The sequence below is a fragment of the Engystomops pustulosus genome, chromosome 7 (genome assembly GCF_040894005.1).
Source record: "Engystomops pustulosus chromosome 7, aEngPut4.maternal, whole genome shotgun sequence".
In the NCBI taxonomy this organism is placed as follows: Eukaryota; Metazoa; Chordata; class Amphibia; order Anura; family Leptodactylidae; genus Engystomops; species Engystomops pustulosus.
The window spans coordinates 133967167-133980796 of NC_092417.1; the positions used below are offsets into that span (position 1 = coordinate 133967167).

The 13630-nt window shown below is 36.8% G+C and overlaps 1 long non-coding RNA gene across 2 annotated transcripts; it reads left to right on the top strand.

Moving 5' to 3' along the window:
* The first annotated feature begins 2482 nt into the window (after window positions 1–2482).
* LOC140068961 (uncharacterized) lies at window positions 2483–10238 on the top strand. Of its 2 annotated transcripts, none has more exons than XR_011848658.1 (3): window positions 2483–2703; window positions 3855–3916; window positions 9861–10238. It is a non-coding gene; the product is annotated as an uncharacterized lncRNA (long non-coding RNA). The 2 variants fall into 2 exon arrangements; XR_011848657.1 differs by having other exon boundaries at window positions 3858–3916.
* The last annotated feature ends 3392 nt before the right edge of the window (window positions 10239–13630 follow it).

A 13630-nucleotide genomic window follows, 5' to 3' on the forward strand; every position in this document is an offset into this window, starting at 1 on the left:
ATTTTCACCGTCATTGGCGAACCTCTTTATGTCATGGTGGGAAGAGGAGTTCATTTACTCCCATCACAATATCTACAGGGATAGCATTGTCTGGTACAGGCGGTACATCGACGACATACTCATTGTGTGGTCTGGAGGTGTGCCGTCCGTGCCAGACTTTGTCAAATACCTCAATCATAACAATGTTAATCTCAGTTTCACTTTTAACGTGGATGAGGTTGAAGTACCCTTTCTTGATTTACTCTTGAAGGGTTACCCGTTAGAAGACAGAGTCGGGACTAGCCTATATAGAAAACCCTCAGCAGGAAATACAATTTTAAATGCATCGAGTAATCACCCTACACATACCATCAAGTCTATTCCGGCAGGAGAATTTACTAGACTCAAAAGGGCATGCACTGACCAAGGGGATTTTCTCCAACAGGCCAACGCATTACGTCGGAGATTAGCCTCTCGTGACTATCCCAAATGGATGATAGACAGAGGTTTTGAAATTGCGAATAAGAAAGATCGTGACATTCTTTTATCTACTCAAAAAAACATCTAGAGCCCACTTTGAAAAGTCTAAAATAACTTTTTCCACCCAATTCAGTTTGGATTTTCCACAAATTGTTAACATTGTCAAAAAAAATTTACCCATTTTATATCAGGATGATAAATTGGATGTCATCTTAAAAGACGGATGCAATTTTGTATCTAGAAAAGGACAGTCCTTGGGTGCTATCCTTTCCCCAAGTCTTTACACCAACATACAGCCGAAAAAAACCTCCTGGCTCAACATTTTAGGTTTTTTCCGATGCGGTACAACAAGATGCAATATGTGCACATATGCCAAATGCAATGATCATTTTTTTTCTTTTGATAGAAAGGAGAAATTTCCCATCAAGTCTTTCATCAATTGTGATTCCACTTATATTGTTTACATCATAGAGTGCATATCTTGCAACATTATGTATGTAGGTTCTACCACACGCAAATTAAAAGTCAGAATTGCGGAACATTTACGAGACAGCACTAAAGATTTCCAAAAAAACATGTCAGGGGCGTCCAGACATTTTGTCAACATACATAAAGGAGATTTATCTTCTTTTCGTTTTTTTGGATTCGAAAAGGTACACTCTCCTTTAAGAGGAGGTGATAGGAGAAAATTATTACTACAGAGAGAAGTGTTCTGGATCTTTAAGTTGGGCACGAGAGCACCACAAGGTCTAAACTTCAGAACAGATTTATCATATTTTTATTAATGGGATATCCATTTTTGTATTGATTTACAGAACGTTATTGATTTCACATATACTTCTTCACACCGATCCATGGAATGACATCCAACTTTCCTTACCTATAAAGGGTCACAGACATTTAGATTCATACATGGATATTCTCTATTTCAAATGAATTTCCATTTATGGACCTAAGTTTGTCGTACATATAGAGATAATATGGAGCAAACTCCCCTATGTTTATAAAGATTGTTTACAGAGATACAATATAGCAAACCGTCTTATGTTTACAGTACATGTTTACAGTGATTGTTTACGGAGATGTGGTCAATTTCTCTACGGTTACGAAGAATCTCATGTAAAATGGAGTTAATTCCCCTATGCTTACAGTGATTGTTCATAGAAATTCAATATAACAAACTTTCCTATGTCTTATAGTGAATGTTCACAGAGTATGTTTACGAAGATGTAGTCAATCCCTCTATGTTCACAAATAATACCCACAGGGAATGTTTATTTACAAAATGTTTACGGTGAGGTATGTTTACAGTCAAAATGTTTACGGTGAGGTAGCTTTTTTCTTTTTTTAGAAAAACAATACCCACAGGGAATGTTTATAGAGATTCTTAAATACCATTATGATTGAGAATGTTTATGGAGATGCTTAAATACCATTATGATTGTAACTGCATACTTATGTTCACAAAGTGAAGATTTAGTTGCATATTTTTGTTTTCAAATCTCGCAACATTGAAAGTGTCTTATTGGCAGCTGTCATTCATGGTTCTATCGTTCATATCTCCTTTTCTAATGAGTCATCATTTATAGATTTAAGCCTATTGGCTATGTAGGGATGCAATGGAGTCAACTTTTTCCAATGTAGTTAACTTTTTCCATGTTTACAGAGAATGTTTACAGTGATTCTGAAGTATCACCATGAATTGATTTGCACCTGTATCCAACATGTCTTTGTTCCCAGATCTAAGAACTTCGAATTTTCTCAAATATCAGTTGTTTTATTTACAGATTTATTATCTAAAATTAATGTTTTCTTCTTGCTTTGAAATATTAAGATGTTTTGATTTGATGTGGATGTGTATAACACTGCAATACATGCGATTCATTCAGACAGCACCAGCTGCAACGTATTGTGATGTTTGGCTTGTACACACCCCTCATGTTTTTGATTGGTGGATTTTTCTTTTAAATTCTGAAACATTTTGTACACTTACATGCTATGACTAAGAGCTGTAATAGCTCGAAACGCGGCAGCTGTAATCTTATCCTGCCTATCATGTTTTAAATTTTGTCATCAATAAAGAAGAAAAAAAAAATTTTAAAAGGAAGTGCTGCGTTTACCTTGATTGAAATTGCATTGACACACCTGCAGTCCTGGCAGGCAACGCGAGCACACCGCAAGACGTGTTTATTTTTCACGCCACCACACTCCCCGAATGGCTGATCTTTGGAAATCATTGGAGAGGTGAGCTGCACGATATTTGTTTTTCTATACTGTATATGTGCTCAAATAGTCCCTGCATTTACTGATCCAATAGAAGTCCAATAGAAATGTGTCATACGCCCCATGTTAAAAGTGCACCAAAAAAAGTTTGTGCAGTCTGTCAAAGCAGTGCAGGGGGCACCAGATTCATGAAGAACGTGCGCCAGAAATCATTAATCTGGCGCCCCCTGCACACTACACTGCATATAGTACACATGTACTATGTATTCTCACAGCATCATGGTCGGTCAGGCTGACATGCATGGCGGAAGTCTAGGTGGTTGCAGGGGAGGCAAACCCCACGTGTATTGTCACTCCAAAGTGACACTTACCCCTGAGGAAGTCACTTTGAAGTGAGGATACGCATGGAGTTTGCTGTCCCTGCATTTTTCTAGACCTCCGACATATTTACACTTTACTGTCCGCCTGACCGACCATGATGCTGTGAGAATACATTGTTTTGCTCTTCTTGTATGCATTGATTATACAAAATTAGGTGCAATAGTTGTTTTTATGACTTTTACTAATAAACTTTTATATTTTTGCATGTTGATTGCATCTCTTTCTGTGTATTTTGTAAGGAATTGAAACCAAATCACTAGATAGATAGGCACCCTTGAAATAAAGAACAAAAGGAGTTAACTCAGTAAGCCTGCAGATTTTGTAATAAGTGTAAATGGTGAAAGTACTTTTAACAATGCATTGGACCCAATTACAGCAATGTGCAATGGTGACACAACCCCTTTAAGTATATATATCATTTAAACCTCAATTATGGGTTTTGTTATTTATATTTTTAATCTAGATAGATCTAGCAATTCCTTGTATTTTATTTACATTGCACAGATAAATTGGATGGACAGAAGGAATAATATTTTCACATAATACTTGTTAGGTTAATTATACATTTAAAGACCTTTTGGCAAACACCCAACCTATTTCTTTAATAATTAAACAGATTCTATTGTTGTTCTCTTATAGCCTGGAAACGTTTTTCTTGCAATCAGATCCATACTAGAATTATGTGTAAAGTTATCAGTACATGAGTTTTAAAGTGAATACCTTACAAACTATTAACCAGCTATAGTAGATAGTTTTACTTGACACTAATCCGAATAATGTTTTGTACTTAGCAGAAAAGAAATGGGCAGAAGTTTAATTCCACATTCTCCTCTTTGGCCAGAGAATTATCAAGGTAATAAGCAGTGGCGTAACGTGAAGCTGATGGGCCCCACTGCAAAGTCTGTGCCGAACCCCTATCTATAATGTATTGTGTATAGAACTTGTTTTATCATATGAGAAAGTGACACCTTTTGGGCCCCCTAAGCCTTTTTGGCCTAGTTGTAACTGCACCCTCGGTATCCCCTCAAGTTACACCCCTAGTATTGCGGTACATCTTTCTATATGGGAAATTGGAAGGCTGGATATTTTTACTTGCTCGTGTATAGATCCCATACATCTAAATTACATTTGTTGAGCAAACTTTTACTCTTTCCAAATAAAATAGAGTGCTGAGTGGTATTGCTTGGGGACTTTAACAATGTTATGTCACCATATTAGATAGGGTTTGCTAGAGATGGTCATACTCTGCATACCGTAGGAGAGACCAAACTAGCAATATTTTGTTCAGAGTTCGGTTTCAGGGACATTTGGAGAAGATTAAAGGGAGATAATTTTGTTTACCACAGTTTCAATTACACACAATTTATTTTCACTGCTTAACCAACCACACATAATTCTTTCTCAGTGCTCAACCCCTCGCTGGAAAGGCCTACCACCAATCACAGGAGTTAACTCTTTAAATGCCCCCGGCAAAGCCGCCAGCAGCGTTTAAATTCATGTTGCACATACGCACCAACACTACCATGCTGGGGGCACTGGGCACAGCCACTTCGGTGATGATCGTTTCTCCTTGATGATGTAATGGAAATGGGCGACCCTACAAATATGGCAGCTCACAGCGTGAGCATGTGCTACATTAATTAAATTAAACATTTAAATTCTGCAAGCAGCAAAGGGTGAAACCACCAATCAGTGCTTTAAAAGTCTGTTTGGGTTTGTCCGGATTGCAAGCAGTAGCTCTTTGACTGCTGATGGCAAGGTTGCTAGTGACATTTAAATCAGTGGAGTACAAGCATGCTGGTACTAACATGCTGGTGGCGCAGGATGTGGTCATTCTGGCGTTCATGTCACTGGTACCTGCGTGCTCATGCTGCTTTGATTTAAATGCCACTGGCAGTTAAATGCCACTGTGAACAGTGCCAGAACCTGAATTTTTACAGGTCCACTCATTACTAGTAGAGATTTTTCTACATACTGTTAAAGTAAGGAAAGGGCATACCACTGTGCAATAGAGCCTTCGGCACAGGATTAAAATTAATTTTAACTCTTAAAACAGTAAAAATAGGTTTCTTTTTGATCAAAAGTCCCATTGTAGATGTTCGGGCCAGAAAATTAAAAGTCAACAAGATTCCCTTAAAATTCCAGCATTTGAGTTTTAAAGTTACAGTGAACCTGTGAAAATAACTGCTGAAAGCCTCATACTCATGGTCATATTATGGCCCACTGTAGTACAGACGATTGCTATAATTACCATAAACATGTGAGTAAAATGTATGAGCTTACAAATGACAAACAGTAGCTCCAGGTCATTTCATATGCAAAAACAATTTTCTTGTCTGCAATCACTCAAGCAGTGCTGGTAGTATCCAAAGACAACTGTTCTCCATCTCTGAGGAACCATGTGACTACATTTATGGGAAATTATCTTCACACAGACACTTTTTTTTTATTAACATGCAATTGAAAAACTGTAAATGGAGCCTGGAGGCCCATCAGGCTCATTTGCATACAGTCTATCATGCTGGTGGTAGATGCCCTTTAAATGTGAATGCTGAGATGGAAAACCTTTTAATATGTCCTCAAAGATAACATTTTTAAAAAAATATATAGGAGCTATACACTATGTCATCCTTATTGTCCTGTATTAGGTACGTGTGTCAACACAACACAATGGTAGTACACCTGCGCCACATCACAATTTACCATAATTAGTTTACATAAGAACCTTGATCAAGATATTGATAAAATAATAGTAAACACACAATTACATTGTTCTATTTATATAAAATCCCTTATGCATTGTCACACATGTAATAATACATCCTGGCATGTACTAGTATAACTCTTAAGGCATTCACTGCAATAAGGATGCATTTCTACAAAATCGAAAAATAGTATTGTACATTTTATTCAAGGGACAGTTTCTTGGTATAAACCCTGTTAAAATTCTGTAGAAAAAAAATTGTGATTTTATTTGAAATCATCAGCAAGGAGAGAAACTGATTCTATGAGGGAGTTCCATCCATTGGACATGATGCATGGTTGCTTATTAATAAGACAGAGTAATCTTCAGTACCAAGTTGATATATAAGACAAGTAATTAGTCACCTGTCATTTTGTCTAGTACAGACTTGAAGTGGCTACCCTTCATCTGACAGATGTTCTGCGTTCTACTGTAATAACTTTATAAACTACCCAGACTGAAAAGTTTATAATGCTACATAGCAATAAGCTGAGCAAGGTTATGACGACCATTGTATCTATCATATAAAATGACATGGGGCCCAAGGTGTCCAGTGGGTCTAGCAGTCCAGACTTGGTGTCACACAATAGCAATAAGCAAAGGATCTGCAACATTACTGTACACTGTTTACACCACAATTCTCTTCATCTGCCATAAACACATGCAATGGTGGTCAAGGAGACAATATTTCAGGTACCAATTACGACATTTAAGTCCCCTTGTGGAGGTAAACAAAGGTGACCTTAATTACTCATCCTTCACCTCTCCAGTACTGATGAGCAGAGTCATTGAAATTTTTTAAAAACTCTGTGCACTGCTCTCCGCCATTTTGGGTAGGTTGTCTCCCAATGAAGTCATGTGCTGGCAGGTTAGTTCTGGCGCACAAAGACGCAGATAATTTAAATGACACTGGCAACTTCTTCAGGGGCATTTAAAAAGTTAACGCTTCATTAATGGCTTGGGAAGGGGGGTTAAGACGGCCCCAGCCTTGAACTTTGTGGTACGGGTCCACTTAATACAACACTACAGCAACTTGCTACGCATCACTTTGATCTGTACTTTAAGGTCCACCAATGGCATAACACTACTGTAGCCAACTATTAGAGAAACAGCAGAAACAAAGCAATTCAAATCATTAATATGTTCTAACCTGTATTTTAAATCATTTTTCCTGCACAGTAGCTTAAAATAGTAATGGTTACCTCATAAATTGTTCCATTGATGGGCCACAGTGTGATTTTGACTGAAGACAAGTTCATTTTTGCAACATTTCAGTTACTGCAAAAGCACCGGACAGTATACATGCAGTTTCTTGTCAATTTTACCGCATTTTGAATTGTATTTCCAATTCCCAGGGATGGAAATTAAAATATCATCAATAGGAAGTACAATTTGTTATGCAGAAAATAAGCCTTCACACAGCTCTGTAAAAATAACCGAATGATAAAAGTTATTGATTTTTGAAAGTAGGGACCAATAAACATAAAGTAAACAGGAAAAAGCCCATCAGTGGCAAGGAGTTAATAAGCCCCCTATACTGCATTATAAAAAGTTTACAAATTCTCTGGGATAAAGGTTTGTGGTACCTGAGGCCACATTCACACGGGGCATTTTGGTTACGTTTTTAAATGCAATCCAAAGGCTGTACTTGTGATAACATATTTTGGTAACATTGTGTTTCCAACACATTAACTAAACGCAAAGTAAATGCAATCTTACCTCAACATGCAATTGCAGGTGAAGCCTTTGGATTGTGTTTCAAAAAGCAACCAAAATGGCACATGTGAACGTGGCCCCCGGGTCTCTACAAACACATCATGGCACCTGAAAATGATTCTGTCTTACAAAAGTTCAATGGTGCTCCTAACTTCCACTCCGCACCATGTGCCCTGACAGTGGGTTACATCCACATATAGGGTGTCCTCTTACTTGGAAAAAAATGTACAATATATTCTTACATGCTTTTTCTACATTTATTCAGTTTATGTGGCTAAATTAATGTATTAATGATAAATATTAGTGAATTTCAAATCAAACCTTCATTTTTTTTGAATTTCTCTAAAATACGTAAAGGGTTAACAAGCTTCCTACCTGCTGTTTTGAATAGTTTGAGGGGTGAAGTTAAAAGAACGGGGTGATATGTGCGGGCTTTGAAAATAGCAATTTTCTTTCAAAATGTTTACAAAATTCATCTTTTTTCATACATAAATGTTAAATATCTGAACCAAAATTTCCCACTAATTTCAAGTACAAAATATAACGTAAAACAAACTCAAAAAGAATTGGGTAAGTTAAATCCTTTTGAAAGTTATAACCGTATAAAGTGAGAAATACTGGTTCTGAAAAATTACCCCGCCCCCCAACCAAAAAAAAGTTAATGCAATTTCTTAATTTTAATAGAGGCGAAGCTGCTACAAAGTCCAAATCATGGAAAAATAAAAACCTTATAGCATGTAATGTTTTTTTGGAAACCCCAAATTATCCCCATCCTTTAGGGCCAAACTGGCTGGTAATGGAGATAGACAGTATGGTATAATGAATATTTAAGTTATGTGACCCGAGTTGCAGTATACATAAACCCTGTATTACACATTGTATTGCACCTTTGTGAATGACGGATAAACCCATATCTGTAGTTACTTAAAGGATAAGGGGTCTACTAAGCTCTTTTTATTAGTCTGAGAGGTGCAGCTTTGATAATGGGACTAGCTAAAGGCAGGATCGGCATTAGGGGGTAACAAACTGGGCATTTGCACAGGGCCCCCTGCCCTACAGGGGCACCCTGCATGTAGACTTTGTTGAATGCCTGGGTGAAGATGTTAATCTTCTTTCCCCTGTCTAGTTATCTATCATATATCTGTCTAGTTATCCAACTCCTTTGTCTAATTCCTAACTATATAGACCATTCTATCTATCTAATCTATCTATTATCTATCAATCTATATTCTCTCTCTTTTCTACTATATCTATTTCTCATATCTGCCTATCTTTTATCATCTATCAATATATAATCTACTTTTTATTTATGAATCTATAAATCTATCACCTATCTATAAATCTATATTATCTTTCATATGTATCATATATGATCAATCTCTCTAACATCTGTCCATCTCCTATAAAATCCCAACTTTCAACTTCCAAAATTTCAGTTAGATTTTTTTTTTAAATTTTAATAAAGAACAAAATGGAAGAAAGAAGGAAAGTAAGACAGCAATCAAAAAATCTGCACATGAGTTCAGATAGTTGGGTGCTCGCAGCCAAGGATTCTGGTACCTGAACCTGTAGTCTGGGACATCGATGGAGGAAGCCACAGCACACCGAAAAGTCCAAAGTATAAAGGCTTTATTTACATAAAAGGCATAGGATTCGCGACGTTTCGATTCACAATGAATGCTTGAGAAAGATTCATTGTGAATCGAAACGTCGCGAATCCTATGCCTTTTATGTAAATAAAGCCTTTATACTTTGGACTTTTCGGTGTGCTGTGGCTTCCTCCATCGATGTCCCGAACAAAATGGAAGGGCATAAATGATTTGCATAAATACTGTACATATAGAAAATAAAAAAACAGTCTGTTTGTTTCAGTACCTAAAAACATCTCTTGGAGGAGATTTTTAAGAGCAAAACAGTAACAATGCAGTTACATGACAAGAATCAGCATAACTAAACATATGCTACTGTCAAATCTATGCAATAGAAAGCCAAAATGATTGTCTGTAGAACAAAGCTAAAGCTGTAGTGGATGCAGAGATATGGAGTCTGACAGTTTAAAACACTGTTACCCTTTTGCCCATTGCTGCATGCTACGTTTCTTCACTATCCTATAGCATACATGTGTTATGAGATGTTTATGTTTTTAGGATAGAAGTGGTAAAATATAGCATTACCTTCTTTCTGGAAAAGAATATATTGCATATTTTTTGCCACTTCTTAATGAAAAGGTATGTTTATATTAGACAATGAGAATACAGATAAAAAATAAAAGATTCTGTAGGAAAATAGCCACAATGATAGTGGGATGAAGTGATTAACTATTGATATTTTTCTGCAGCTGATATCATCTGGGTAATTTCTCAGTAAAAGTTGTGATTAGCACAATGAAAAGAAAAAGGAAAACTGAATTTCCACATGAAAGGGTGTTTTTTTTAAACCATCTGAAATGGACTTGGGATTTTTAAATTTATTCCTATCGACTGAAAGTGCCTTAACAGCTTGTTCAATCAATAGCTTTGCAAGCCGCCTCTAGAAAATCCAGTGTGTCTATCAATAACTCAAGGATACTGCCCTTGAAATTATTTATGGTGCTATGTGTGGTCCGTATGTCAAGGAAGAAATTTTTCCCCTATTTGTCGTTGCTTTAGAGGTGTCACTTATTGACCAAAGTTACTAAGAATGTGAAGTTACTATTGTCTAGGAAAAACTGTAGAGATGTGGGAATTGTATTATATTTCCAGTGGGTTTTTTTTCAGAATCTATTGTTATACTACAGTGTGACTCCTTCTTGGTAATGTCTCCAATGTAATATAACGTAAGGTAATTTTTTTCAGCTACATTTTTGTGTGAATACGTATTGCCAATTGCTAATTAAATTTTATTTTTAGTTCATATAATTGTTCTATCTGGTCTTTGGCTTCTTACCTCAAATTCACTGTTGGTCAGCAATTAATGCAGTTAGTCAGAGATTTGAATTTTTTAAAAATTACTACAGACAACCAATATTGAGAAAAAGAGCAGAGGATGTTGTTAACATCTTAGCATAAAGAACACTTCTAGTGAAAGGGACGGTCAAAAGGGAAGAACCCCTTTAATAAAATTGTTAATATAGTATTTAAAAATATATTACTAAAAACATTCTGTTTAAAGAGAGTCTAGGCAAGTTGAGATATTCACTAGGACCATTTCATCCTCGCTTCAATGATTTGTAACATAAAGTACAATCCACTCAGTAAAGGTTTCATTATCAGTGTAAAGCAATTACATGAATACACCTGAATGAATGTATCTTTCCAATGATTATATTAAGAAAGCGGTCATGCTCATCGTACAATGTGATTTAAAGCCCAATGCATAACAACGTCCACCATTCAAAAATTAGTTAGCAGACATTAGGACATTACATAGCTTTGTAACAAACAAGCTCGACCGCTTGATGACACAGTATTCACATATAATGTTCCTGTAATATTAGTTAACTAACTTTTGCAGACAAAATTAAAATTGTAGTGAGGCAGCAACAGACTCAATCCTGTATGCAGGGATGCAGATTACAGAATTATAATGATTATAGCGACAGTGTGAGAAGAAAAACCATTGTAATGGATGAAACATTGCTGTTGTCGCTAGACACGATAAGCACAAATTGATGGAAAATGTTGTCTTCATAATTCCTTCCATGTAAAGACTTTGGTGTAATGGATAACAGAGTTGAGGGAGCAGCAGAGCAATGGTCAATGGACTAGATGTGTGTACCTAAGTCCTGATGTCAACCACGAACCAGAACCTAGCCAAAGTAATGGTTAGTTAAAACTGCAACTATTCACTATGACCTGCCAGAAGCACTTCAATTACTCAATTTTGTGTTTTTTATTGAACAGTTATAGACAATGTTATAATTTTAAAAAAATGCTACAACCATTGTTGTCATGACATCTTAAGCAGAATATTATCCATTTTTCTTTTTCACATTCCAATGTTGACCTATGAAACTGACACCCTACTTTAACCAAAAGGAAACCTTCTACAATATATTAAAATGAGTTCAATTTTCCCAAATCAAAAATAAAATAAGTAATTGATACATAGAAAAACCTTTGTTTGCAATAACAGATGTCAGACATTTCATGTATTTCTTGACACTGCTTGCAAATGCTGCAGCATGGATTTTCATGCACACCTTCATACAGATCTTCTCCAAATCAATAAGGTTTCAGGGCCGTTACTGGAAAAAATTGAATTTCAGCTCCCTCCAAAGATTTTTAATTGAGTTAGGGTCTGGAGACTAACTGGGCCACTCCAGGAAGATGCCAATCTTGTGTATTTTGTTTCATTGACATGCTTAAAGACCTTACAGAGGTAAGGAGAATGTTGGCCAAAATCTCGCCCAAAATGACATCGGTGACGCAATTGAAAATGTGGAGTCGCTATGGGTGGACATAAAGGGAAGGAAAAAAAATATATTACTAGGCGTTTGTTATAAGGCTCCAAATATATTGGAGGAAATGCTGATAAGTCAAATGGATGCAGCTTCAAAGCATGGTGAAGCACTAATCATGGGGACTTCAATTACAAGAGGGGGGGCACTGCTGGACCTTATCATAACCAACAGACCTGACTGGGTATCAGAATTACAGGTTGGGGACACGTGGGTAATAGTGATCATAATGTAATTGATTTTGTATTAAGCTTTACTAAGAGTGTTAATGGAGGGGCAACAAACACTTTAAACTTCAGGAGGGAAAATTTAAGTGAAGACATTATAGGGATAAACTGGGTCAATGTTCGCAAAGACAAAAGCCCCCCAAAATTTTTTGGGGGGGCTTTTGTCTTTTTTCACAAATATTCTAAAAAAGGCCTGTGAGTGATACATACCATATGGGTAAAAGCATAAGAGGAACAAGAAAAAGACAATGTGGCTAACTACTCTAGTAAGGAGAGCAATAAGCGAGAACGATAAGACTTTTAAGGTGCTAAAACATGAAGGTAGCGAGGACTATAGACAAAAAAAATTAATCCTGTGAAAAGCAGATAAAGGCTGCGAAAATAGAAACTGAGGGAAATATTGCCAGGGAGAGCAAAAATAATCCCAAATTATTTTTCAAATATATAAGTGGGCTCTCTGAGGAATAACAAGCGGATCCTGGTTGAAGGAGATGAGGAAAGGGCCACTCTACTTTACCCAGGAAAATCCCTTGGTGGAAGACACGTTGAGGAATTATGTAAATTCTCTTTGGAATGTCAACAGTTTAACTCAGGAAGAGGTATGGCGCCGCCTCGCAACCACTAAGATAGACAAATCACTGGGCCCAGATGGCATGCACCCCCAGGTTCTGCATGAGCTATGTACCATGATAGATAGAGCATTATTTTTAATATTTGAAGATTCCCTGAGGACTGTTTATGTTCCATAGGACTGGCGGATAGTGAATGTGGTACCAATATACAAAATAGGATCGAAAAGCGATCCTGGAAACTACAGACCTGTGAGTTTAACTTCTGTTGTGGGGAAAGTATTTGAGGGGTTTGTTAGAGATGCTATCCTGGATCTCACTATACACAGCCTTATAACCCAGCCTCAGCATGGGTTTATGAGAGCTCGGTCCTGTCAGACTAATCAGATTGGCTTCTATGAGAAAGTAAGTTCCAGACTGGATCTGGGGGATGCTGTGGAAGTTGTATATCTGAAATTTTCAAAGGCATTTTACACAGTGCCGCATAAAAGGTTAGTACATAAAATGATACTGCTGGGACTAGGGGGAAATCTGTGTATTTGGGTAAGTAATTGGCTTAGTGATAGAAAATAGAGGGTCATATTAATGGCACATGCTCAGATTGGGTTGACGTTACCAGTGGAATGCCACATGGGTCAGTAATGGGGCCACTTCTTTTTAATATTTTTATTAATGACCTTGTAGTGGGTCAAGTGGGTCAAGTACACAGTCAAGTTTCATTAATTGCAGATGATAGCTGTGTAAAGTAATTAATACTGAGGTTGATAGTTTAGCTTTACAGAGGGATGATGGCTGATGAGGTTAAAATGTAGATAAATGTAAAGTTATGCACTTGGGCCATGGAAGGAACAGATTCCCAACTTAAGACAGCACT